General features: G+C 47.0%; 1 long non-coding RNA gene across 1 annotated transcript; it reads left to right on the top strand.

Moving 5' to 3' along the window:
* The first annotated feature begins 398 nt into the window (after nt 1–398).
* LOC134761004 (uncharacterized) lies at nt 399–22,478 on the top strand. Its single transcript, XR_010139184.1, has 3 exons — nt 399–560; nt 8,498–8,604; nt 20,050–22,478. It is a non-coding gene; the product is annotated as an uncharacterized LOC134761004 (long non-coding RNA).
* Nucleotides 22,479–26,168: the final 3,690 nt, after the last annotated feature.

The following is a 26,168-nucleotide window of genomic DNA, read 5'->3' as shown; positions in this document are numbered from 1 at the left end:
TGCATGGGTAAAGTCAGCTCCATTTATTGGACCTAGATGTAAATTTTGGTAAATAGTCAGACTCTTATCTTTAAGGAAGGGTTTTCTGAGAGACCCTTTGCCCAGCAGAGACCTCGGGGAAACCAAAGATGGCAACGAACTATCCACTCTGTTCTCTGGCCCTATCTCTCCCAACTTCCACCTTTGCTCAGGTAGGTGGAACCTTCATGTAAATGGTTCCCTGCTTATAATGCACATTGGAATTGCCCAGAACATCCGTTCAAAATGCAGGCTCCAGGGTCCAACTTCCAGGTTGAGAAAGCTGATATAGCACCCAGGGATCTGCAAGTTAATTTTTAAAAGAAAGTCACATGGGGCAGTAATTCTAGCAAACTTTCCTCCTAGGCCGCTGCAGAGCTGTAGAAACCCAGTTGCACAAGGCTTTATGGCTGGCAAGAGCACCCCTTGCTGTGTGCATCCCAGAGGAGGCACGTCTGAAGTCTGCAGAGGAAGCTTCTATCTTCCCTTCCAACAAATTCCTGCTCAGGCCAGCAAGGAAGAGAGTTTGAGTTGTTTATGGGGTAAGAACAAGAAATCAGTTCTCATTGCACTTCATAAAACTGCTTCACACAATTGTGACTTGCTTTACCATTGTCATTTACTGTGTTGATCCAAATGAATCAGCCCCAGTCTCTGGTCTCATCCCACCCCTTAAGCTTTCCCAGGGTTTACTGCTCCTAAGTCCCTTTCCACTAGGCCGGCAGGTCTGGATCCCTGCCGCTAGGGGCACTGTGGAACATTTGGAGAGCTTTTGTTTTAATGCCAGCGCCCAAGCTCCACCCTGAATCATGGAAGCCAGAATTGCAAGGGAGGAGTGGGGCCCAATGTAATGCTTTCTAGCCACTCCCTGGGTGCTACCGATGGTAGTCAGAGTTAACGTTTGTGCTGGGTTTTCTAGCCTGGCTGCACATTGGACTCCCCAGAGCAGCTTTAAAAATCCAGATGATGCCCAGTTCCCACACCCAAAGAGACTACATTAGTTAGTTTAACATTTTTTCCCCAGCACTGGAGTGTTTCTAAAATCTCGCTCAAAGTTGAGAGCCACTATTTAGGCCCTTCTCTTCTACAAGGAAAGTCCTAGCATAAACTCGTCCTGGAGTCATTATTAACTCAAACATCTTCAGGTTCCTTTGGGGGCCTAAGAGTGAAGGTTTGGCTCCCAGACGCCACGATGCCCAGGAATAGAGGGCTCTTGCACTCAACTGGGGCTGTGTACATGTTTGTTGACAAATGGAACTTTGCTCAGCCTGAGAGCAAACCCTGTAGTTCAGTGGGTTTGCAGACTTGCCGTGCTACTCAAAGTGTGGTCCCTGGACCAGCAGCACCAGCGTCAGGGAAACTTGTTAGAAATGCAGATCTTCGGGTGCCACTTTGGACCTATTGAATCGGGGGTGCTTGTCGGTGTGGGGCCCAGCAATCTGTGTTTAGTAAGCTCTCAGGGTTATGCTGATGCATGCCAGTTTGAGAAGCACTGCCTTAGTGTGCATAGGAATCACCTAAGAAGCTATATTAAATGTAAGATTCCTGCACTTACCTGTAGAGAGGCTGATCCTGGAGGTCTGAAGTAGGACCTAGGAATCTGTTCTATTAGTCAGCACCCCAGGATAAAAATGGTTCCAGGGTCACACCTAGAAAAGTCTAGTAGAAGCCATTTGCCCACAGAGGACAATGCTCCATCTGGCCACGTATCCCACAGCCTGCGAGGCCTCCAGTCTTCCCTCCCAGGCTCACATCCCCACTCACAAAGCTTCTGGAGTATTAAGCCCTCACCCCTCCCCAGCCTTCCCTGGAAAATGGGCTAAACCAATCCACAGGGGGTGAAGGGCAGAACCGGTGTCCCAGCACCAGGGTTCTGTTGCAGCTTCAGAAGCCTGTATTTGTGGACAGAGTTCTTCCGAAGGTTCCAGGAGGATGAAAACATCCAGTGACTCCCAGATGTTGCTGGGCTGGATACATTTATTTGTAATAATGCTCCTGGCTCCACGCTTCCAGATGGACAGTCCCAAAGAGAATGGTTTGTTTCCTTTCGTCTTCCTCCACGATACATTTTACGATTGCAGAGGGTCCTGCTTGCCATGTGTTTGCCTCTAATCTGTAAGTGCTTTTCCACGGGCTTGGCTCTTGGCAGTTCCCATATTTACCGAGGAGAGCACACGCCGTCAGAGGCTGGCTCCCGTCCAGCCTCCTCCAGAGTTCAGTGTTTGGAGGTTGGCAGCAGATGAAGAAGCATGGCCTCTCTGTCGCCGGCTCAAACTTTCAGGGCGTTTTGCCCCTCGCACTCAATTTCTGTTATCTTTGAGGGGCTTGCCTTTTAATTTGTTCCTCCGGCAGCCATGCTAATAAATGGGCCACAGCTGAAGAGCTGTCTGAGAAACAATAGCTGCTCAGTTCCATCAGCCAATTTGTTTCGGGCACCGTTTGTTATGAATCCTCCAAGCCCATTAACCCCTGAACCTGGGAGATGCTATCTCCCCAGGGATGAATTACCTTTATTTCCAGACATGTGTTTGCTCATTTAGTACCCTATTCATAAAAGCAGCCCTGTTTTGGCACTATTTTCCAGAAGTGAAAGGGAAGGACACATCATTTTGGGAAGAGTGGCTGGCCATAGCCTAAGAATGATGACTGACATTTACTGAGCAGTTACTCTGGGCCAGGCACAATGCTAAGTGCTTTTTCGGACATTGCTTTTTTGTCCTTGCCACAGTCCCAAGTCCTAGACAAAATCATGAACTGCATTTTGCACAGGGAGCAGCTGAAGCACAGAGGGGTTAAATGACTTACCCAAGAGCACTCAGCTGTAAGTGAAGCTGAGAGTTGAACCCTGGTACCTGTTCATTTTAAGCCAACTCTCTCACCAGCTGGCCGAGCTCCTCCCCTTGAGCTCTTCCCACCTGGGGTGGGGACAAGGAGGGACATTTGGGTCGCAGGAAAGAAGAGTTCATTGGCCTCTAATGATCCTTACCAATGGATTTCACTTTCGGAAAAGAGGTTTGTTGACAAAAGTGCCACATCTGACTATTTTGAATTTGAGTGCTTATTTTAATCCTGAAGTTTATTTTAAGTTACACACACTGTTTTATTCATGTGAGTGAAAGGACAGAAAATTGTACTTAATACTGCACAGATCTGTCACCATTCAGCTTGAATTGATATCTACCCATATCTACTCTTGAAAGTGGTAGGATGCGACCAGGTCTCCTGATGGCTTTGGGCGGTGCTTGTTCTGAAAATCTTAGAAGACAGAAGTGATTCATCTTCTAGAATTAGATTTCTTATTGAAGTTGAGTTAGTCTGCATAACAAAACTAAAATACCATTGTTTAAAACACAGTCAATTCCCTTACACCAGGATATTTTCTTTAGCAGAGTTCTCGAGCTTAACACGTTAGAATCACCAGGAGAAATTTAAAAGAAATCATGATGCCTAGGCTGCGCCCCAAAAGACCAATTATATATGGATCTCTGGGAGTGACATCCAGGCATGAGCATTTTTCAAAGATCCCCAGGTTATTCCAATATACAGTGTGGCTGAGAACCAGAGCTCTGACATAAAGCAACTCCTAACAATTCCATGATAATGGTGCCACAAAGTCAACCCAGGTTCTTTCCATCTTTCTGCACTTCCACCCTCACCCTCAGCACCTGGCATTCATTATCAAGGTTATCACATGGTCCAGTATAGCTGCTGAAGCTCCAGCCGTCACATCCGGATTCCAGGTGGGAGGAAGGCAGAAGGAAGAGAAGAACTAAATGATGTAATGCCTAGCTGTGATGGCCTGAATTGCATCCCCCAATTCATATATTGAAGACCTAACCCCCAAGGACCCTATATTGGAGATAGGGATTTTAAGAGGTAATTAAGGCTAAATGAGGTCATTAATGGTGGGATCCTAATCTGATAGGATTTGTGGCCTCAGAAAAAGAGGAAAAGGATCTTTCTCCTCCTCTCTCTCTCTCCCTCTCTCCCTCTGTCTCTCTCCCTCTCCCTCTCCTGCTTCTCTCCATGCCCCCACTTTCTCCCTCTCTCTGTTCCCTTCCCCTGTGTGAAGACATGGAGAAAAGCAAACCAGGAAGCAAGAAGCAAGCCCTGACCAGAATCTGACCATGCTGGTACCCTGATCTTACACTTCCAGCCTCCAGAACCATGAGAAACTAAATTTCTGTTGTGTAAACTTCACAGTCTGTGGCATTCTTTTATGGCAGCCCTAGCAGACTAAGACAGCGGCTGAAGTCTTAGTGGCTGAAGTCAGCCTCCTTTCATCATTCTTCCCAGAAGTTCCAGCGGCACTTCTGTTTATACGTCATTAGCCAGACATCACCTGGCCACCAATACCTGAAAAAGGGGTAGGTGAATGTTGTCTCTTTGCTGGGTTCATCACCATCTTTAATAAAATCAGGCTTCTATGACAAAGGAAGAAGGGACAAAAAGCATTTAGGTGGCAACCAGCAGTCTCTGGTTTCAATGCCTTGATGAAAAAGGGAGATGGGGTGCAGGGGTTTGGGAGATGAGAGTGAGCAAATGAGAGCTATATGAGCGCCTAGGAAGAGGGCACTTTGGAAACAAGGAAATTAAGCTCTGGTAAACTCTACCACATGTCAGGGAGTACAAGGAACAGACGGCAGGATTTCTGCATGGGAGTTTCTGTGGGACCTGGCCTCCCCACCACCTCTCCACCACATCACATCTGTTGTTAAAGAGGCCCCGGTGTAGAGTCCAGCTGTTGGAAGAGCAGCCCTTCTATCAGCTTGGTCTTGCAATCACAAATCAGTTTGCACAGAGGTCCCTGGACAAGCATAGTGACTCAGACAAGCAGCGTGTTTTTTCAGGCTTTGTCAAACACAGGGAATGAACTCTTTGGCAGCCCTCTTCTGAGCCAGCATAGGGAGGGCTTGGGAAAGCTGGAGAAATCCGAGGTGCACAGACATCTGGCATTGCCTGGAAATATAGACCAGGAGCCTGTCTTTGTTCAGTGAGCAACTATTTGAGGATTTACAGCGTGCTGATGTGTGTGCTGAGAGGACAGATGAGGTCCGTGCTCTCACAGAGCTTATGTTCCAGAGGGATGAACAACAAACAGTTGAACAAATAAGATAATTTGAGATGGGGCAATGGGGGAAAGACGGGGCCACATTAGATAAGAGTCAGATGGTTCTCAGGGAGGCAAGAGGTTTTGTTGTTGTTGTTGTTTTGTTTGTTTATGAGACAGAGTCTGCTCTGTTGCCCAGGCTGAAGTGCGATGGCACAGTCTCGGCTCACTGTGACCTCCGCCTTCTGGGTTCAAGCGATTCTCCTGCCTCAGCCTCTTGAGTAGCTGGGATTACAGGTGCTTGCCACCACACCCGGCTAATTTTTGTATTTTTAGTAGAGACGGGGTTTCGCCATGTTGGCCAGCTGGTCTTGAACTCCTGGCCTCAAGTGATCCAACTGCCTAAGCCTCTGAAAGTGCTGGGATTACAGGCGTGAGCCCCTAGGCCCGGTCAGCAAGAGTTAATTGATGAAAAAGAACCCAGATGTGCAGAGAACTGGTGGGGGAGGTTGGGGGGAAGAATGTTCCCAGGGAAGAGTGAAGGGAAAGAGGTTGGAGTGTTTGGGGAGTAGAAAGGAAACTGGGGGATTGTGGAGCAGTGTGGACAAAGAGGGGACAGAACGTGGGGTCAGAGAGGAGGCAGGGACCGGGTCATGGAGGGGTGGAGAACAGTATGGAAAGACTGACTTTTCATTTAAGGGCAATGGAGAGCTACTGGGCAAATCTAAGCCAGGGAGAGACAACCGCTGCTTACTTTTTAAAGATCACTCTAGCTGCCATGTGGATAGTGCATGATAGTATCTGGCCATTTATGAGAAATATTTGCGAGCCTCTGGACTGGAAGGGAACACGGTTGATGGGGATATATGTTGGCTGAGGAGAGACTGGGCCAACCAGATATATTGGTAGTTTGGGTGCGGGGGAAAGGGAATGATGGAATTCAAATTTTAGGCTTTTGGCTTGAGGATCTTGGTGAATGATGGTGTCATTTACTGAGATGAGAAGGTCATGTTTGGGAAGGAAAACTGAGAAGTCTTTTGGACATGCTATTTGGAGATGCCTGATAGCATAGGGACAGGCAGAGCACAGAGCATCTCTCTGTACATGGGTCCATCTGGGTTCTCATGCCATTCAGAGGACTCAGTGGCTATTCAGAAGTTACTCCACAAGGGAGCCAGCCTTCTCACACAGGGGAACATGATCCCCGGGAGAGTCAGGAATCAAGGGGACAGACCCTAAGATGGACCCACAGCAGAGCCCTTGTGAAGCTCAGAAGAATCAAGAGAGCCAGGGGACATAATATGCACTAGCTTTGAATTTGGCCAGAAGGGCCAACCAGTGGCTAGCGTGGCATTAACACCCCTTTACTAATTAGTTGAATTAGTGCCAGCATTATATATGTGTGTCTACTTAAAGGGTATGAATTGAGAGACTTTAGGTTCCCTTTTCACCCCCACAATTGTTTCCCTATCTGAGCTGGATACCTTTATCTCAGATCCCTTCATAATCACCCAGTTTTTTCAGTTGCATCATATGAGGTCAGTAATAAGATACAAGTGGTGTCATTCACTCTTCTGCGTATCAAGTTAGAAGCCTCAGAATTATCTTCTTTCTCTCTCTCTCGGTTGTATCTTCGAAATGTCTTGCAAATCATCAGGCTTCACTCTTCTAGCCTGGATCAAAGTAATAGCTGCCTAACTGGTCACCTGATTGATGGCAGCTGGTCCTCACCCGGTTTCCATGGTGACTGCCAGGACACACATCTCATTGTAATGGACAATGATGGTTTTGTCTGCCAAGAAGGGCAACTCTCTTCTATCAGCCCCTCTCTGCATGGCATGTGGCTTTTGATGGGGCTGCTGATCCTGGTCCTCTGGCCCCGGCCACAAGTGGGCAGATGACTGGTGTGGGCTAATCAGAGAATGCCACCATTCCAGCTCCAGAGATTTAGTCAGTGACTGACATGCCAGGAGTAGAGAGCTCGCCCTTTCCCCCTGAAGTTCAACATTTCTGTAGGCTGGTGCAAAAGTTATTGTGGTTTTGCTATCACCTTCGAAGGCAAAAACCACAATTACTTTTACACCAACCTAATAGCTGATTGAACCAATAGCTAAGAGATTAACCACGCAAAAAAAGAAAGGAAAAATGCTCCAGGCAGAGGACACAGCTCATGCAAAGGCCTGGTGGCAAGAGGGAACATGGAGCACACCAGGCATGAAGAGGAGGCCAGCACAGCTGCAGTGGGAATGAAGAGGGCCACAGGGAGCAGGTGGCATGACGTCTGTTCACAGCGGCAGAAGCAGCAATGGTGACAGTGCAGCAAACATTTAAAAATGGCCCCATATGCTGGGCATTGTCCTAACCGCTTTATAGACAGTCACCTGTTTAAACCTACAGTAATGCAATGAGGTAGGTATCATTAGCATTCCAATTTGACCTATGAGGGAAGTAAGACAAGGACAGGTACTTTTCTGAAGTTCTATATAGTGCATGAGATGAGATGGAAAGAGAGAGAGACTGGAAGGAATAAATACAGCATGCGATGAGCAGTGACAAATTAATTTGTCACAGACCAGTCACTAGCCCCAAGCACACATCCCATGACACTGGGCAGTGTCACCAGTTGGTTTGGCCAGAAGAGCTCATGGCTGACACGCTTTTCCCCACCAAGGCCATGGGTAATGTTGGCATTAACCAGCACTCCCCACCAAGATGGTTTTGGTAGAGGTGCACCCCTGCACACCCTCTGTAGATTTACCCTACCTCCTCTGGAGAACCAAGTAGGCACTATCATGAGGTCAGAATGCTCAGAGCATTGAGGGGAAGCATTCATTACCCATCGGCTCCATAAAGCACTGAAGTGGGGCATCCAAGTGCCTGACCCGTAATTGGAGGCTCAGCCCCGCAGCCCACTCTGCCCCCATGCAGAGCAGGTTCCTGGATTCGCCTCCCATTCCTTCTGCTGCTTTTCCACATGGCTGGATTTATTTTCAAAACAATTTATAGTTACATTAAATATTAAAGGCACTTTGCAGGTGGTGTTTACTGTTTGAAAAGTTAACAAATGTATGTTGTGCCGTATGAAATGGCAAAAACCAATTTGGAGCGCTTGATGGCTTGGGCTGGGTGATAGCAACGTGACAACTATTTCCATATTTTAATGAGGCAGCTTCTTCAGAGCAGCCCTGTCACGTGATTGGGTGAGAGGGTCACACAGTGCAGACTAAGCGCGGGTGCCAGGGATAGAAAGGCCACCGCTAGCCTCTGCGCTGCTCTGCGTAGCTGTTTATGAAGCCCAGGGCTACATGGTGGCCTATTTTATGATAATAACTTTACAGTCCTGTTGTTCTTATGGGGCCTTCACCCTGTGCCTGGTGCTGTGATGAGCACTCTCTGTTCTTCTATGATAGACTTATCCATTCCTTCTAGATTCGTTTATGGAATGCACATGCTGTGCCAGGCATTGTGCACAGAGAGACCCAGTTCCTGCCCTCTTGGAGTTTATATGACATGAGCTGAAGACAGATAAGAAGCAAGTAAGTAGACTCAAAAATAAGGGAGTTGTAGATTGTCATTAGCACCTGAAGGAAATAAGTGAGTGTAGTGACAAGGATTAACGGGAGATGGGGCAGCGTTGGTGAAGAAGGCCTCTCTGAGAAGGTGCCATTTAAGCTGAAGCCTAAAAGATAGCAGCTCAGCCATGGGGAGAGCCAGGAGCATTCCAGGCAGATGGAACCGTAAGTGCAAAGGCCCTGGGGCAGAAAAGATCCCAGCAATTGACAGAAGGCCGGAGCCATCCTAGAGCCCTAAGCACAGAAGAGGGGGTGGCTGATATTAGAAATCTCCATTTTACAGAAAAGAAATCCACAGCTTAGAGAGGTCAATTTTTCTAACTGAGGTTACCTAGCCAATTAATGCAGTTTCTGATTGGGTAGGTCTGAGGCGAAGCCTGCATATTTGCATTTCTGACAAGCTCCCAAGTGACGCTGATGGCTGTTGTCTGCAGACCACACTGCTTGACACTGAGGCTAATTCAGATTGTGCTGTTGTCATAAGATGGAAACAGAAGCCAGCCGCAATCACATCCCTAGTGCTGACATGTGCCGGACACTGATGTTTGTGCTTATATATATTATAGATAGTGTATTTTCAGAGCAACCCTTTGAGGTAGGTACTATTTTTATCTGCATATCTCTATTTCTACAGATAGAGAAACTGAGGCACACAGAGGCAAAGCACTTTTCCTAAATTTGCACAGCTGGTGGGTGGCCAAGCTGGAATTTGAACCTAGCACCCGGCCTCTCGGGTCTGCCATCCTGCCTCTCTGAGAGAAGCACTTCTGATCTCCATGTCTCTGGTGCCATTCACTCAAGTAATTACTAATTAAATTTCATACCTAACCCTGCAATCGGCTGCCTCCCTGGCCTTTGTGGCACTGAGTTTGCAAGTCCTGCCTTACTCCAAAGGTTCCTTTTGTTTTCTTGCTCTCCTTCCCTGATTAGTTCAAGCAAATATTCAAAGAAGCACACATTCCCTGAGCTCCTTCTGACTGATGGGTGTTGTCACAGGCTTCTGGAGAGAGCTTGTCTGCAATGACTTCTCTGTGGATAATGGACGTCGACTTGGCTGCATTTCTCACGCCTTCCCCTTGTGTTTAGCAATCTCACATTCTTGGAGCTGATGTTGATGGAACATCTGTGATGAACCAGGGGCTGGAATGAGAGCTTTGCAAACCCTCGAACCTGTGCTTTTGGAGAGGTGTTATCAGTCCTACTCTATAGATGGAGAAACTGACATGCAGAGAGGCAAAGAAAATTGTTCTGGGTCTCATAACTGACAAGGGGTGGTGCCAGGATCTAATCCCACAGTTGGACTAGATCCTGAGCCCTGTCTTCTTCATATACTCTCTGACCCCATCAGGATTATCTGTAATGAGAGGCTTAGGAGGCCCAGGGTCAGGACCACATAGCTGGTGTCAGAAGGGTCCAGGACAGGGGGTCCATCGCAACAGGAGAATAAGCAGATCGTGGAAGGTCAGGCATGGAAGCCACACAGCACTCAGCCTTCTAAATCCTCCTATGTGCGTCTTTTGATAGATGGGGAAACTGAGCCCCTGGGGTGGGAAAGGTTCATTTCTAATTAATTTCTCTTCTCTCTCTTTTTTTTTTTTTAATAATTTCAACTTTAGATGGAGGGGGTACACGTGCAGTTTTGTTACCTGGGTATATTGCATGATGCTGAGGTTTGGGGTACAAGTAATCCCATCACCCCCATACTGAGCATAGTACCCACAGTTTGTTTTTCAAAACTTGTCCTCCTGCCTCCCTGCTCTAGTACTCTCCAGTGTCTATTGCTGCCATCTTTATGTCCATGAGTGCCTGATGTTTAGCTTCTACTTATAAGTGAGAACATGTGGTATTTGGTTTTCTGTTCCTGCATTAATTTGCTTAGGATAATGGCCTTCAGCTGCATCCATGTTGCTGCAAAGGACATAATTTTGTTCATTTTTTGTGGCTGTGTAGTATTCCACAATGTATACGTACCACATTTTCTTTATCCAGTCCACCATTGATGGGCATTTAGTTTGATTCCATGTCTTTGCTATTGTAAATAGTGCTGCAATGAACATTCAAGTGCATGTATCTTTTTGGTAGAATAATTTCTTTTGGATATATACCCAGTAATGGGATTGCTGGGTTGAATGGTAGCTCTGTGTTAAGTTCTTTGAGAATTTCTCTTTATAATACATTAATCCAGGCTTTCTCCACCTTGGCACTGTTGACATTTTGGGCCAAATAATTCTTTGTTTTACAAGGTTGTCCTACACCCTGTAAGATGGCTAGTGGCAACCCTGACCTCTACCCACCAGAGGCCAGTTGCACCTCCCTGGCCCCTGGCCAGGTTGTAACAACTAGCAATGTCTTCAGATTGGAGGCTGGTTGAAAACCCCTGCATTCATCTGACCAGGCCCCTTGCTGGCTTACAATTCTTCAAGTTTCCCATAGTTTTTCTGGATAAAATCAAAACTCCTTTGCTGGATCTATCAAACCTTCAATGATATGGCCCTGCTAATATAATTCAAGATGCTTGTCTCTAGCCAGCACCCTCCCCAACGCCCAGAGAAAAAAATAGTAGCTGACAAATACCAAGTACTTCCTAAGTGCGAGGCATTGTTCTAAGTATAAGTGCACTACGAGGGTCACCATCTCTATGTCATAGCTGAGAAAATTGAAGTCTCTAGAGTTTAAGAAATGTGTGCAGGGCCACATGGTTAGCCCCTGGCAGATCTCCAGTTTGAATCGTGGCATTCTGACCTTGCCCCCAGCCCCTTTGCTTAACATACATAATAGGAACGATCGTTGCTCGAGCTTCTATCAATGCCGCTCCCTGAGGATGAAGCCCCATCCTGCTTCTCTGCACCTGGGTGTCCCCTGAGTTGAGGACACATCTCTTTCCTCCTTCTAAGGAGGGGCCTTGTCACTTTGTTCTTGCTGGCAGAGCTGGAAAGGCTTGAAGGAGACCACCCAATGAGGTCACCACACAGTCCTCTTTGCTGCCCCCCATCCTCCCTGCTTTATGGTGCCCAAGTCAGGGCTGCTGACCAACCACTGAGTGTCTTGACAAGTCTCAGGGAAGAGATGGACAAGGTGCAAAAGTCCTCCTGCTGGTCGGCTGGGAATGGGCTCCCTAATTAGGTTCTCAGCCCATACTCCCTCTGGCCACAGCTTCCAGTTAACTAGCAGCAGCCAGGGGGTAGGGCGGGGGCAGACAGACCAGGTTCCAGGTAGTTGTGGCCAAGCCAGAGCTGAACACAGAATGTGGAGGGTGTGCTGGCTTCTGGACACCCCAGATTATGGCTCTGGTGTTGTGTCTATATGATGCAACCAGGGTGTGTATCTTCTCCCCAGGGAAAGGCCCTCCCCACTCCAACCACCACTGCAGGTGGTGTGGGGAACTTGCTAGATGCACGCAGTGTCTTCTTCCTCCTTCTCAGGGGCCCTGCTGAGCCCAGAAGACCTAATTATATTTAGCGGGTTGCAGTTTAGGACTTGCGGTTAGGCGGGAAAGTGTGTGATTCTCCAAGTGTGGTTCCCCCTAATGCCTGCATCTGAATCCCTTGGGGAGCTTATAAAAATGCAGATTTCTGGGCCCCACCTTTGACCTATAGAATCAGAATCTCTGGATTGGTTGGGCCCAGGAGTCTGCACTTTAATAAACTTACTCTCTCCCCTCTGCTGCACATCAATCGTGTGCACACCAGTGATTCTGTTGTACTCAAAAGTTTAAGGACCAAAAATCACTGGCACAGTGGTTAAAAGCTTGGTGTCTAAACTCAGAGCCTGACTCTCTTATTAGCTGGCCCTGTGGCCAAATTAGTTATCATGCTTCATCTCAGTTCCCTCACCTGTAAAATGGGCATAAACACAGTATGCATGTCATAGAGTTACTGGAAGCACTCAGTGTCCTTAGCTGTAAATAGTGAGCACTGCCTAATGATAGCTGTCATGCTTTGTTGTTGGTGGAGGACAGAGAGGATATGAAAGCTGTGAAGGCCAAAGACTAGAAGCCAACCCAGACTTAAGGGTAGAGCTAGGGGACTTGGGTGCCAGGGAAGAATGATCCCTGAGCAGAGCACAGAAAAGATGAGATGTCATCCAGGGCAAGGCCCAGAGGAGGTCACGTGCTGTAAAGTCCCTGCAGTGAGAGAGCATGGGGCACCTAGGGACCAGAGCCAGACACAGTCAAGGGCAAGAAAGACAGGTAGGCAGGAGCCAGACTGGGAGAGGCCTGGTAGACGAAGGCATGGGCACTTGATACTGTGAATGATGCAGAGTCGTGTAGGTTAGATTTGTACACTGTTACACCTTTAGACACGGGCACCTGAGGTTCTTGCTTAGGGTGCGATTTACAAGTCTCTACCCTGGACCCCACTGTCTCCCCGACAACCTGGTTGAGGAGTCGGTGATACTAAAGGATTCGCCACCTGGAACCTACACCTACTTCTTTATGCATCACGCTTTACATACCTGGAACTCCTACTCCAAACATCCTGAGCCTACCTTTAGGGTCTGTGCACACCTCTTTCTCTTGTCTCTCTTCCTTCTCCGGGGAGGCTGCTACAGCTTTTGTCCAGCAGGCCAATCTGAGAGGCAACTATGTGTGTACAGGAGGGGTGGGCAGCTCTTGGACTTGCAGTCTGTGGGGTCCACACGCGTGGGGCTGGAGATGGGCCTTACACCCTCCTTTGTGCTTTTCTCCCAGGTTGCAGTAGGTATCGGGGCAGGACTGTTGCAGATTCGCTCTCTGGCTGGCCAGAGGGGAATGAACTAGGCAAGGCCTCCAGACTCAAGGCCTGCAGACCTGTTATGAGCCTGTTGCCAAAATCCCAGCCAAATAAAGTGGTGGCTTCTGGCTAAGTTGTGGTGGCTAGGAGTGGGGGAAGGTGACTGATTCAAGAACTATTCAGTAGGTGGCCTCATACTGTTCCCTGTCTTGTCTTTGACTGCTCATGGGAACCAATCCACCATTCCACAGGGAGGAGGAGAAAGTAATTTGAAGCTAGCAGGGTTAGATGCAGAAACAATAGGCTTATCCAGACTATATAGAAAAAGGTAAAAGAAAAAAAAAATTAGTGACACACAAAAGCTAATACAATATTACCTCACTTGCAGAAGAGCGTTGCTGAAAGACGGGACCTCTGGTGCATGGCAAAGACTGAAGAAGAGAGAAGTTGGGGAGGGAAGCTTTGAGTTTATGTGAGACTAAGGCTAGGTAGTAATCTCATGCCTTCTCATTGCTGCCAATGAAAAAATTTTAGCTTGCCATTAAAAAATAGAATTTCTGGAAAACCTATATCCTCCACTATGTGCTTGGCAGCTTCCCCATGTTTGAAGACTCTTCTGATAAGATCATTGTGGATATTAACACATGTGACCTTTTGATACTGTATATCAAATATATATATCTCAAATATATATAACAAAATATATATATATATCAAGGATATATAACAAAATGTGTCAACATTTGGTAGATCTGCAGAACTCTGTGAACCAATATTTTCCAAATAGTTGATATAATGTTATAGAATCTCACATGGGTAAAAGGTCCATTTAAAACACAACATAGACAGATTGATTTTAATATGATAAAATAGAAAAGCTCACTGATAGGGTTTCAGATTTCATGTTGCACCTAACCATTACAAAAACTACCACTTGTTGAGTTTTGGTATAGTATCAAAAAAGAATAGCCACAGTTATCTGAAGAGAGTATTAAAATCGTCCTTTTGTTTCCAACTGTGTGAAGCTGGATTTTTAAATATACTTCAACCAAAACAATGCATCACAATAGATTGAATGAAGAACATATATGGGAATCTGGCTGTTTTCAATTAAAACAGAAACTGAGGCAGGCATGGTGGCTCAAGCCTGTAATCCCAGCACCACCTTGGGAGGCTGAGATGGGAGGATTACCTGAGCCCAGGAGTTCAAGAACGGCCTGGGCAACATAGTGAGTCCTTGTCTCTGCCAAAAAAAAAAATATATATATATATATATATAGTGTGGTGTGCGCCTGTAGTCCCAAATACTTGGGAGGCTGAGGCAGGAGGATGATCGCTTAAGCCCAGGAGATCGAGGCTGCAGTAAGCTGTGATTGTGCCACTGTAGTCCAGCCTGGGTGACAGAGCAAGACCTTGTCTCAAAAATAAGAAAAAAGAAAAGAAAAGAAAAGATTAGATTGGCAAAAATGTAAAAAGAATACAACTTTATTTTACTAATTTTTAAGAAAATAGTTATTTTTCATAAAAATATGATACATATATTAACATTAAGGGGTTTATTATTGTTATTCTAATGAGTTAATAAATATTTTAAATACATATTTTTAAAAACATTCTTTGGGCTCCTGTAGTTTTAAAGGTATAGGGTTCTGAGGCCAAAGTTTGAGAACATCCGTTCAAACTATTTCTTGGAAAAATCTCACTTTTTCACTTAAAACCATATCAAGGATATCTGTTCAAATATAATATCTAATAATATAAATAATGCTACCTTTTTAGTACTTAGAATATGCCCAGAGATTGTGCTAAGCAGTTTGCAAGCATCAACTCATTTCCATTTACTCTTTACAAAAGAACCTGTGTGAGGTAGGTACATGTACCCCAATCTGCAGATGAAGACACAGAGAGGTTAAACTGCTTGCCCAAGGATACACAGCTACTTAGGTGATCCAGCCAGTTTTGAACTCAGACACTCTGACTCTAGAGTCCGCAGGTTTCGTAGTAACCAAAACTATGGAAGTCCCAAGATCTCTGTGAATAAATATACCTTGAGTAGGTTTTAAGGACTAGAGTGGTATATAGGGCTTTGCTTAGGAAAAATTGCAACATAAATGTGGGTAGGTGATTTATGTAGCCATGAATCTTTCTCACCATAAGTAATCTGTGGTCTTGGTGTACCTGTTGTGTTTTTGCACAGGCCTTCTAGCACCCCCCAAAAAACTCAAAGACCAGAGAAGATTAGCTGTTCACCTGCACACTCTTTTGAGACTCTCAGTGAATACCAAGGGTTTCCCTGCCAAACTGTGAAGAATGCCTTCTCTAACCCACTTCAATCCACCTTCTGTCTTCTTATCTGCTGTTTCATAACCCCATAGTTTTCCTGTAGCCATGTATCCCAATTGGTAATGATCTGTTTGTCATCTGGATTGCTCAGACTCCTGCTCCCCGACTAGATCACGTCAGGTCTAGTTGCGCCTTGAGAACAGGAAACCTGGCTGTTTGCATTCATCCTTGTGTCCTCTGAACCTAGGACAGTGCCCAGTACATTGTAGCTCTCGTAAATGCTGGTTGAGTGAATGACTGCGAAGTAGATACTCTCAGAGTTCTGCACCTAACCCCTTCACTGTTTCTGTGTACATTGTAGCTCTCGTAAATGCTGGTTGAGTGAATGACTGTGAAGTAGATACTCTCAGAGTTCTGCACCTAACCCCTTCACTGTTTCTGTGCACACCAGCTCCTGAGGGACTCTGTTTCCTACCAGTCTGTCCCTGCACTTCTTCATTAAGGGCTGCCCTCAGGCAGCTAGAGCCTTGCTGCACCTGTCAAGTGCTGGCGATGCCTGAAAATGTATGCCCCTCTGGGGACAGCCCTTAACCAATGACAGGTGGTAAGAATTGCAAGTAGAAATACTTCGCCATATCACCCCTCATCAGGACACCCAAGATGCACCCTGTTTCCAAAGCTCCCCTGCAAGATTGAATCTAAAGTACCCTTCATGGCAGGGGTCTCCAACCCCCGGGCCATGGAGCAGTACCTGTCCATGGCTTGTTAGGAACCAGGCTGCACAGCAGGAGGTGAGGCAGGTGAGAGAGTTAATTTTCACCTGTATTTACGGCCACTCCCCAACACTTGCATTACCACCTGAGCTCCACCTTCTGTCAGATCAGCAGCAGCATTAGATCCTCATAGGAGCAAAAACCCTATTGTGAACTGCACATGCAAGGAATCTAGGTTGTCCGCTCCTCATGACAATCTAATGCCTGATGATCTGTCACTATCTCTCATCACCCCAAGATGGGACTGTCTAATTGCAAGAAAACAAGCTCAGGACTCCCACTGATTCTATATTATGGTGAGTTGTATAATTATTTCTTTATGTATTACAATGTAATAATAATAGAAATAAAGTGCACAATAAATGTAATGTGCTTGAATTGTCCCGAAACCATCTCCCCACCCTCCTGGTCCACGGAAAAATTGCCTTCCATGAAACTGGTCCTTGGTGCGAAAATGGTTGGGGACCGTTGCTTCATGGGACTTGGCTTGCCACTATACCCCTGATTGCTCCCTTCCCCTTCCCATCTGACTTCCCCACCACCCTGTGTTTTTCCCTGCAACACTTCCTCATACAGCAGGCATATCTTTGCCTCTGGGTCTGCTCCTGGGAAACTAGACCCAAGACAGTTTGGAACTGTGTCTGCCTACGAGGCATCACCCCTCATGCCTTATAGACACTTCATGTTTGTCGAATGAATGATACCAGGATCTCATTTGTAATCCTAGAGCTCTCGAGCAAGATTTAAGGAGTGGAATGGCTAAGAAAGAAACTGTTCCAACAATATTCTCTAGAAACCTTGATAATGAAGACCTCTGGGAGAGTGGTATCATCAGTGGAAGGCTGGAGCTGGTTCCTTCTGGCTTGTGGGAGCCAATTGTTCCACATTCTAGAATTTCCTAAGCCACTTGTTAAATGCTAAGGAGCTTGAAATCGGCCATGGTAGGAGTATTTACACCACAGAAACTGGCAGATGCTCCAAATCACAGCTATTCCCATCCCTCCTCTACCTTCAGGGAGCCAGTTTACTCCACACCACTGGACATAACCCTTCAGGGTTAACAAGGAAAACCTGTACGATAAATAAAATATAGCATATTGGCTAAAACTATGGGTTCTGTAGCCAGACAGACCTGAGTTCAACTGTATTGTCATTTATTGATTCTATGACTTTGGCAAGATACTTGATTTCTCTATGCCTATATTTTCTTCATCTATAAAGCAGAGCTAACACCATTCATCTCTTGACATAATACATGTGGTCCTAATGCCTCATGTGTAGAAGCAGCTCCATGAATGCTGGCTATTATTATGTTAGAACCAAGAGACATATAGAAAGGCCTGGAATATGGTCTTGGAGACTACTGTCATGGTGCCCCCAGGTCAGCAGACTTCACCTTACTGCTTTATTTTTTAATTGTCAGCCCAGTCCTGTCAGGTCACCTTGGCCAAAAGCTGTGGTCTGGTGACCTCTTAAGAGGACGAATTGCTGGTCTCAGCTGAATGCTTATCACGTAGAAACCCAAGGCACCAGATGTTGGCTCATTCTACACATCTCTCGAAGAAAGAATGAGCACTGGGACTCTGTCTCTGTGGCCGCCGTCTAGAAAAGAAAATCCACTGGAGGCAGATGTGTTAGCAGGAGCTGTGCCCAGATGGCTGGAAATCACATTGCCTCTAAGACCAAGACCCACGGTTCTGGGGCACTACAGAGACACAATCCCATTAGACTTGGCACCAATGAAGCAATACATTTCCTGAGTCAAATGCAATTGATTAGCTAAATTTGAGCAACCTGAGGACAGTGTAGACAAAGCTGCCAGTGCCCTGCCCATGTCTCCTGGGGACCAGCTCACACCTGCTGGCTTCCTTTCTGCCACTGCTGCCTTCCACCCTGGCCACCATCAACTCTGCACAGGATACATGTCCCTAGGTGTAGCTGGCAGCCCATGATTTATGGGAGTTGGTGGCTAAATCCCCAGCTTCCTCACAACTTGGGTAAGACAACTCAAGGGTGCGCTCTACAATGTCTCTCAGAGGTTACTAGTAGTGGGATGAGTCCAGTTATCCACAAGAGTGACCTGCTTATGACACACCCTGATGGACTTCCTTCCCTTCCGTTCCTCACCTCCCCACTCCCCTACTAGTACCTCCCGGTTCACTTCCCAAATAAAGTACGGGCCCTCACATCTTGGTTTCAGCGTCTGCATCCAAAGACAATAGATGCCAATTATTCAACACCTACTATGTGCTTTCCTCTGTGGAAAGGTCATAAAGGGGGTGGGTCAGGGTCAGTGCAGAGAAAGAAGAATGAGCCAAGCTAAGAGTAACAAAGCGGGCTGGGATTTCTTTTTTTTGTTGAGACAGAGTCTCACTCTGTTGCCCAGGCTGGAGTGCAGTGGCATGATCTTCCGGCTCACTGCAACCTCCACCTACCGGGTTCAAGCGATTCTCATGCCTCAGCATCCTGAGTAGCTAGAACTACGGGCGTGCATCACCATGCCCAGCTAATTTTTGTATTTTTAGTAGAGACGGTGTTTCACCATGTTGGCTAGGCTGGTCTCAAACTCCTGACCTCAAGTGATCTGCCTGCCTTGGCCTCTCAAAGTGCTGGGATTACAGGTGTGGGCTAGGATTTCAGATGAAGGATTGTTCATCTTCAGCTGGCCTTCCATCCTTCTTGGGCTTTGACATGCAATGCATATGTCAACCTTATAAACATTTACTGCAAGTGTTTTACCAAGACCCAGAATTATGGGTTTGCTGAAGAAGCCGGGAGAAAATGGAGCAGACCTTTAAAACAAAGTTTCTAGACTGGCCTTTTCCACGAATAATAATAAAAGACAGCATTTATGAGGCTCTTACTTTTTGTCAGATACTGTGACCAAGGGCATGATCTTATTCAGTTGCCAAAATAATGCTATGTGGCAGGTCCTACTATGTTTCATTTTGTGGTTGAAAAAACTGAGTCTCAGAGAGATTAAGTCATTTGTCCAAAGATGTCCAGACAGGTAGATGGTGCAGCCAGGAATCCCATGGTCACCAGTGTGCCAGGCCCGGAGTGTGATTAAGATGTGTAGATCAAAGCCTCCCTTTTCCTCTATCCCACTGGACTACCAGATCCAGGGAATGGTGCATTTCTCTGATTGGTTCTGTTTTTAACAAGGTGCTGCTGCTCATTGTGGAACACTGCAAAATTCCCCCTCCTTTCTCGACCTTTCTGCCTCTGCAACAGCCTCATGTGTTCATCACAGGCACATCAGGTGGAAGGGAATGAAAGCCACTGTGACAAACAAGACAAAGAAAGCCCAGCATTGCCACTGGCCTGGGACCTGAAAACACGTCATTGTGTGTTAATTCTTCATGGAAGAAAACTAAAGGTCGTGTGTGTCAGTGTGAATGCTGGCTGTGAAATTAATGCTTTGGCCAAATGACTCAGTCGAGACAGAAACATGATTTTGTTCGCACTGGTGTGAGCCAACATCTCAAAAAAAAAAAAAAAAAAAATGCTGCTTGGAATCAGTGGAATCTTCGAAGGCCAGGCCTTTCAGTTTCTGCTGCTCATAACCAAGCTACTTTGGTCTCTCTGATTGCTGCCCTGCAAACACCAGACAGAACTCACTTTTCTCCATCTTTCCACAGGTGTAACAGCTACCAGAGGGAGGAAAGTGGAAGCTACCAGAGGGAGGAAGCATAAACCGGGTCCTGATCCCTGATTAATTGAGAATCAGCCAGCTTGGGAAGGGGATGGCTGCACAAGCCCACAGAACGCAGACTCCCAGAGGAGGCAGGGGTAGGAAAGCTCTTGGCCGTGGCCCGATTGTCTGGGAGACGGGAGTCAAGATGGCTTGGTTTCAACAAACTGGCTTTGATTACTTGGCGTTTGGCTCTGTGCTCTCTGGCCAGGTCAGCCTGACCCAAGGTTGTCACCCCAGAGGACTGTGAAATAACATGTGCAGTTAACTGGCCACTGCTGATCTGCGCCTGGAAGACAACGTCTCAGTTGTTAAGGCTTTTGTTGGCCTGCTCAGGAGCCGATTCTTTTTGCCTGCAAATTATTATAGGTTCCTGAGGGAACCATGCCAGTCCTTGCGCTTTAGCTGCTCTGCTCCATGCTGGGCTTGGAGGGTGAGAGAGGAGACAGAATGGGGAGAAGGAGGAAAGGGGAGGCCGTCCCTTGTAGGTGGATATTTTAAGGTTCTGATGTTAGCTGTGGTTGGAATTGACCAAGGGAGGCACTAGCAAGAGGTTGGATGGCCGGAAGAGGAAAGAAACCAGAGTTTCTCTCCAACTCCTCTCTCCCTTTCTCTGCCTCAGATGGTCAAAATTTTAAGGAGACAGAATCCAACAGGGCTGGGATTAGGATGAAGTGAATGAGGCTGAGTTGTGCAAATACGAGGTCAGATCCTGACCTTGTTCATCATGGAATTTTTGCATTAATGTTGATATTTTTTAAATGTTGTGTTGAAATATTTATCTTGATTACTAAATTTTTAAAAATTTTCCTTAGACTTTACCCCAAAGCAAGTGCCTTGCTTGTTTCATCCTGGCCCTAGCCTTGCCTTCCAGTGTGTGGGACACATTTACACACAGAGAAAAATAAGCAATCCAAATGGTCTAACTCTACTGGATATTCTCTATGCTGCTTTCATTCACTCAATAATGTGTAGCTGAGCACTTTTCTGTGTCAATGAATATAGTTCCACATTATCCTGGGCTTGAAGGATGTGTTATCAAATATTTTACTAACCCCCTACTGATGCATCTAGCAGGATCTGTCCATGCCCTGCGCATATCTCTAACATTTCTATGTGCTCCAGCCAAACTGCACTGCCAGCTCTGCATTTCTGAGTGGAAAGTCTTGTTTCAGATCTGCAGAATGCCGTGCTGCCTATCATTTCAGCAGGGGAAGCTGCCATAGAATTAATACCTGCCAGGAATAGCTCTTGACCAATGACTAAGGGGGAACTGGTGTGTAAATACCCCAGCTCCCTTGCCTATTGGGTGGGACAACTCAGATGTGTGCTGTACAGTATATCCCAGAGCTTTCTCCATGGGTACAAGCTCCAGTTGCTCACAGTAGTACTTGGCTTAATAACCTGCCTTGATTGGCTGCCTGTCCTTCTCCATATCACTTTTCCTTTGCCTCCTGGGGCTGTCTACACCCCCAACCCAGTAACAACTGCACTTGAATCTTTGTCTCACGATCTGCTTCTGTTAAGATGGGCATTCCAATTATTTTGAATTTTTCAATGTTAACATGTTCACCGCCCATATGGATTTTGGCATATTAATAGCCCCCACCCCCTCCTTTAGGGATGTGGTCCATACAAACCAAGGGTAACAGAAGAAGGTAAAGTAGAGAAAACAGACAGAAACTCTGAAATGCTACCATGCATCTCAAAGTTATGTCCTATAAAATGAGCCTTTTCACTATGTGCTGTGGCATCAAAAGTGTTGAGAAGCATTGTTCTCACTGGTCAGACTGTGCCTTCATCTCTGTAGCTCCAATGAGTGACACATAGTAGATAATGGATAAATATGTGTTGCATGAATAAAGGGAGGAGTAATTGGTTCATGCTCTGAGCCTCTGCCAAGCTGAGTATATGAGACCATTTGATTTACCTGAGCAATTGAGCATCTGTGCCTCAGGACTCTCTAGTTCTACCATCAAGACAGAGAATGGTGTGATACTCAGGTTAACAAGGTGAGTCCAGGAGGGTTGCCCTGGAGGCATAAAACAGGGGCCAAGCCTTTGGAGATAAAGCATGCTCTGGTCCTAAATGGCAGCAGAAGAAGCTTCCCAAAGTGAGAGTCAGGCCACAATACCTCCCCTGGGAGGACGTCTGTGCCTGTTTATGTTGGAGAGAGAAGGAGCTTTTTCATCCCAAGTGAGTAGAGAGGTTACATCCTCTGACTGCTTCCCCCTCTCTCTGTCTTTCTCTTTCTCGTGCTGTGAAGGCCAAGTATGACTTCACAGAATCCCTAAACTCCATAAATCAGTTCTAGATCCATCCCTTGCAGCTGTAATGAAAGCAGGATTTTCACAAAAACTGGATACTTCTACTGTTTCAATTGCTATCAGTTGACTCTAGAAGCATTTTTCTAAGATGAGGAAGGAAATCTAGTTACTCCAAGAGCCGACGAGGGAAGGCTGTAACTTTTCCTGAAATGTCCTCATAGGAGCCCTGGCTTTTGAGTACATAACACTCTCTCCCCCACCACCACCCAGCTGCCAACCCAGATCAAGGTTGACTTTGTTCACGTAGTCTTTGTAAATCTCTTGTCCCAGACAGTGACCCATCTGATCATGTCTGAACTACCCCACCTCTTTTCCCCTGTCTCCTCCCCACACTGAAGATTCCTGCTCTGTCCTGTAATTCCCTTGGAGAACAGATGCTCCCATTCCAGAACCACCAATACTGCTGGGAGTTTGCATTTCAAGAGACAGCAGCCCCTTTGGGAGGAGCCGAAATGGTGGTCAGCCTTCCACTGTCACTTTGAAAGGTATAACATTTTATTCCCTGAGTTTGTATGCCTCCATTTTGACTCATCTTCTCTTCGTTTCTGCCAGCATATTTACCTGTACTTCTGTCCACAGTTAAATCTTTGCCCATAAGGAGTTCACCTTGGAAATGACAGCGTGACCCGACTTTACACTAAACATCCTAGACCATGCACACAGACGGTCATTTTACCTGGGACTGATGAAAGCCAAGCTTAGGATTTGTGTCATATGAAGGCTTATTCTCAGCATCCTGGCTCCTTGATCTCACCCAAAAGGCAACTTTTCAGCTTCCCATAAATCATTCATTTATCTGCATTACATCATCTTTGCAGGACAACTGCATAGAAGTAACCTCCCAACCCAGCTGACCAAACTGAGCAGGTAGCAAGCGCTCCCTACATAACTTCTTAGTGGCCTCCCTGCAGGATTGGTTCCCTACCCACTTGTATTAGTCAGCTATTACCAAAATAATGCTGTGTAACAATCATCCTCAACATTTGGTGGGTTAAAATAACTATCGATTCTCTCCACTGACTGTATGGTTCAGCTAGCTCCAGGCTGAGGATCGACCTCAATCTGCTTCACTTGCTAACCAGAGTATACTCTTTTCATGGTGAACAGTGGGGATGCCAGAGACCAAGTTGAATTGCACACTTCAAGCCTCTGCTTATGTTGTAGTTGCTCCTATTCATTGACTCAAGCAAGTCACAGGGACAAGCCTCAAGTTGGTGGGGCAGGGGAAGTATCCTCTTCCCTAAATGGGCAGGGAGAAGAGTGAACATTTGCTGAACAATAAGATTATCAATCACACTACCCCTCTAGCCTCATCTTTAGCCCTCTACCCCTTAATTCCTATTTAGCCAGTCAAAATGTACTGGGCGGTCTCTAGCCTCAGGACATTTGCATATGCTGTTCTCTCTGCCTGGAAGTCTCTTTCTCTTCCTAGTCCTCAGTTACTCCTTCTGATTCTTCAGATTTATGTCTCCTTACTTCCGCAGAGAATTCTGCCCTAATCCCAAGACCAGGTTGAGCCTACACTCTGTACCAGGCACTGCCCTTAGTCACTGCCCAGCTTCCAGGAAGCCGCTCCATTCATAGCACTCTGAGAAAGATTCTCATTTTCATGCTTTTGCTCCCTCTATCTGTGATCTCCTGTCTTGTCGTTGTTGTTGTTGAGACAGTATCTTGTTCTGTTGCCCAGGCTGGAGTGCCGTGGCACAATCATGGCTCACAGTAGCCTCAACCTCCTGGGCTTATGATCCTCCCACCTCAGCCTCCTGGGTATCAGTGACGACAGGTGCATATCATCATTCCTGGCTCATTTTTACATTTTTTATAGAGACAGTGTCTCACCACGTTGTCCAGGCTGCTCTCGAACTTCTGGGCTCAAGCAATTCACCCACCTCAGCCTCCCAAAGTGCTGGGATTACAGGCATGAGCCACTGCACCTGGCCCATCTGTCTTACCTTTATCCATTTGACTCCTTTGTATAATTCATAGCTCAGCCTAAACATGACTTTCCCTGAGCACCTAAAGTAACACATTACACTCTGCATAACACTTAAACAATTGACTTTTTTTGTCTTAGTCACTGGATAGTTCCACCAGCAGGTATACCCCAGTAAAGAAAGTTCTTGTCTAATTTGCCCAACCCTGTATCACCAGAGCCTGGCCCACTGCTTGGCTCATGGTAGGAACTCAAATCTTTTAAAAGCGAACTGCAAATTTGGTAGTAGTGCTTCTGCAGCCCTTGTGTCTGTGAGGCTGACCTCTGCAATGTCTGGGGTCAGATCTGTCTGTTTGCGGTCACACCTCTTTTGCCTAAGACAGGCCCAAGCGGTTAGTTACCTGGCTCACCATGAATATGTGTTAAGCCTCTGAAAGGCGCTCTCAAGGTTGAGTTCCCACTGGCGCAGATGTCTGTGCAAGTGGTTAGGTGACCCAGTAAGAGAGGGGAAGTGAGAGGAAGGGAGAAAAAGCCCTACAGGGTGTGTCTGTGGGGAACTGGGGTCCGCAGCATGGGGAGTGGAACACACCTTAACTATCCCTATGGAGGGGCACAGGAGCTGGGGTGTGTCCACCAGGCATGGCTGAGGGCAGCTGGGGACTGAAGGGGTAACACCCTGGAACTTCTGGCCTGGCTTGTACCAGGGGCTGGCTGGGGCAGCCAGAGAGGACCCTCAGTCAAAACCAGCAGTTGTTGGAAACCTTTAGGGTGGGATCAACCTGCCCAGGAGTGAGGGGCAGCCACCACAGGCAGGGCCTGTTGGGATCTGTGACAGAGACCGGTGGAATGAATGAGCTGACATCAGGGAGAGGACGGTGGGGTGAGGAGCAGGGCGGTCAGGCATGGAGAGAGACAGGGGCCATGCCGAGGCCAGCTTTTACAGCCGCGCCTGGAGCAGCTCAGTGGTCTTAGGAGGGAGGGGTCCTTCCGATGAACGATGACTCATCCCAGGGGTGGGCCTAGGAGGATCCCGAGCCCAGAGTCCAGGCTCAAAGCCGTCGGCAGTTACTTGGCAATTTATTCCCGGTTTCTCAGAGGTAACAGCCAACGCAGGAACAGTGTGTTTCTGCCTTTAAAAAGGCTTAGAACATTCTGGAAAGAGACCTAAATTTAATAGCAGGAGAGAGGGAGGAGGGGAAGTGGTTGCAGAGCCTGGAGGCAAGCCAGGAATCCTGCCTCCTCCTCCCCAGCCGCAGAGGACATGCGGACGTGTGTGGGCAGGTCCCTTCTGACCCATGGCAGGTCCTTGTTGATGGGCAGTCTGGGGATCGTGCAGGCCCTTTTGTTATCCTGGGGTCTCCTTCTGAGCTATCCCAACACTGTGCAGTGCCTATAACCAAGAAGAAAAAGAAAAGAAACAGGAAACTCAAAGCAGCCAGCCTCTCTGACTTGTGAGCAGCGTGGGTCAAGGACCGGTGGTTGAGCCAATTTTTAATCACAGCTCACCTGCCTAGTCCCGCCCGTGGGACCAGTGACCACCGAGGCCGGGCGAAGGCCCACGCCTCCCCTCGCCGTGGATTCTGTGGTTAACTCCGCTGCACTGCACACCTCCCCTCCTCCCCTCTTCACTTCTGCGTGTGAGCCGCGTCCAGACCGACGGCCCTAAGGCTGCTTTAACCCAAGCACTGCCGGTCCGTGGAGGTCCCCTTGGACACCCTCACTGCACAGGGGTTAGGACCTTGCCTCTGGGGCCAGATGGTCCGCGTTCAGAACCTGGCTGTGCCAACCACTGGGTCCCAGTTTCTC

This window comes from Pongo abelii, chromosome 2 (genome assembly GCF_028885655.2).
Source record: "Pongo abelii isolate AG06213 chromosome 2, NHGRI_mPonAbe1-v2.0_pri, whole genome shotgun sequence".
Classification (NCBI taxonomy): domain Eukaryota; kingdom Metazoa; phylum Chordata; class Mammalia; order Primates; family Hominidae; genus Pongo; species Pongo abelii.
The sequence above is the reverse complement of the archived record's forward strand: the minus strand, read 5'-3'. Positions and strand labels throughout refer to the sequence as shown.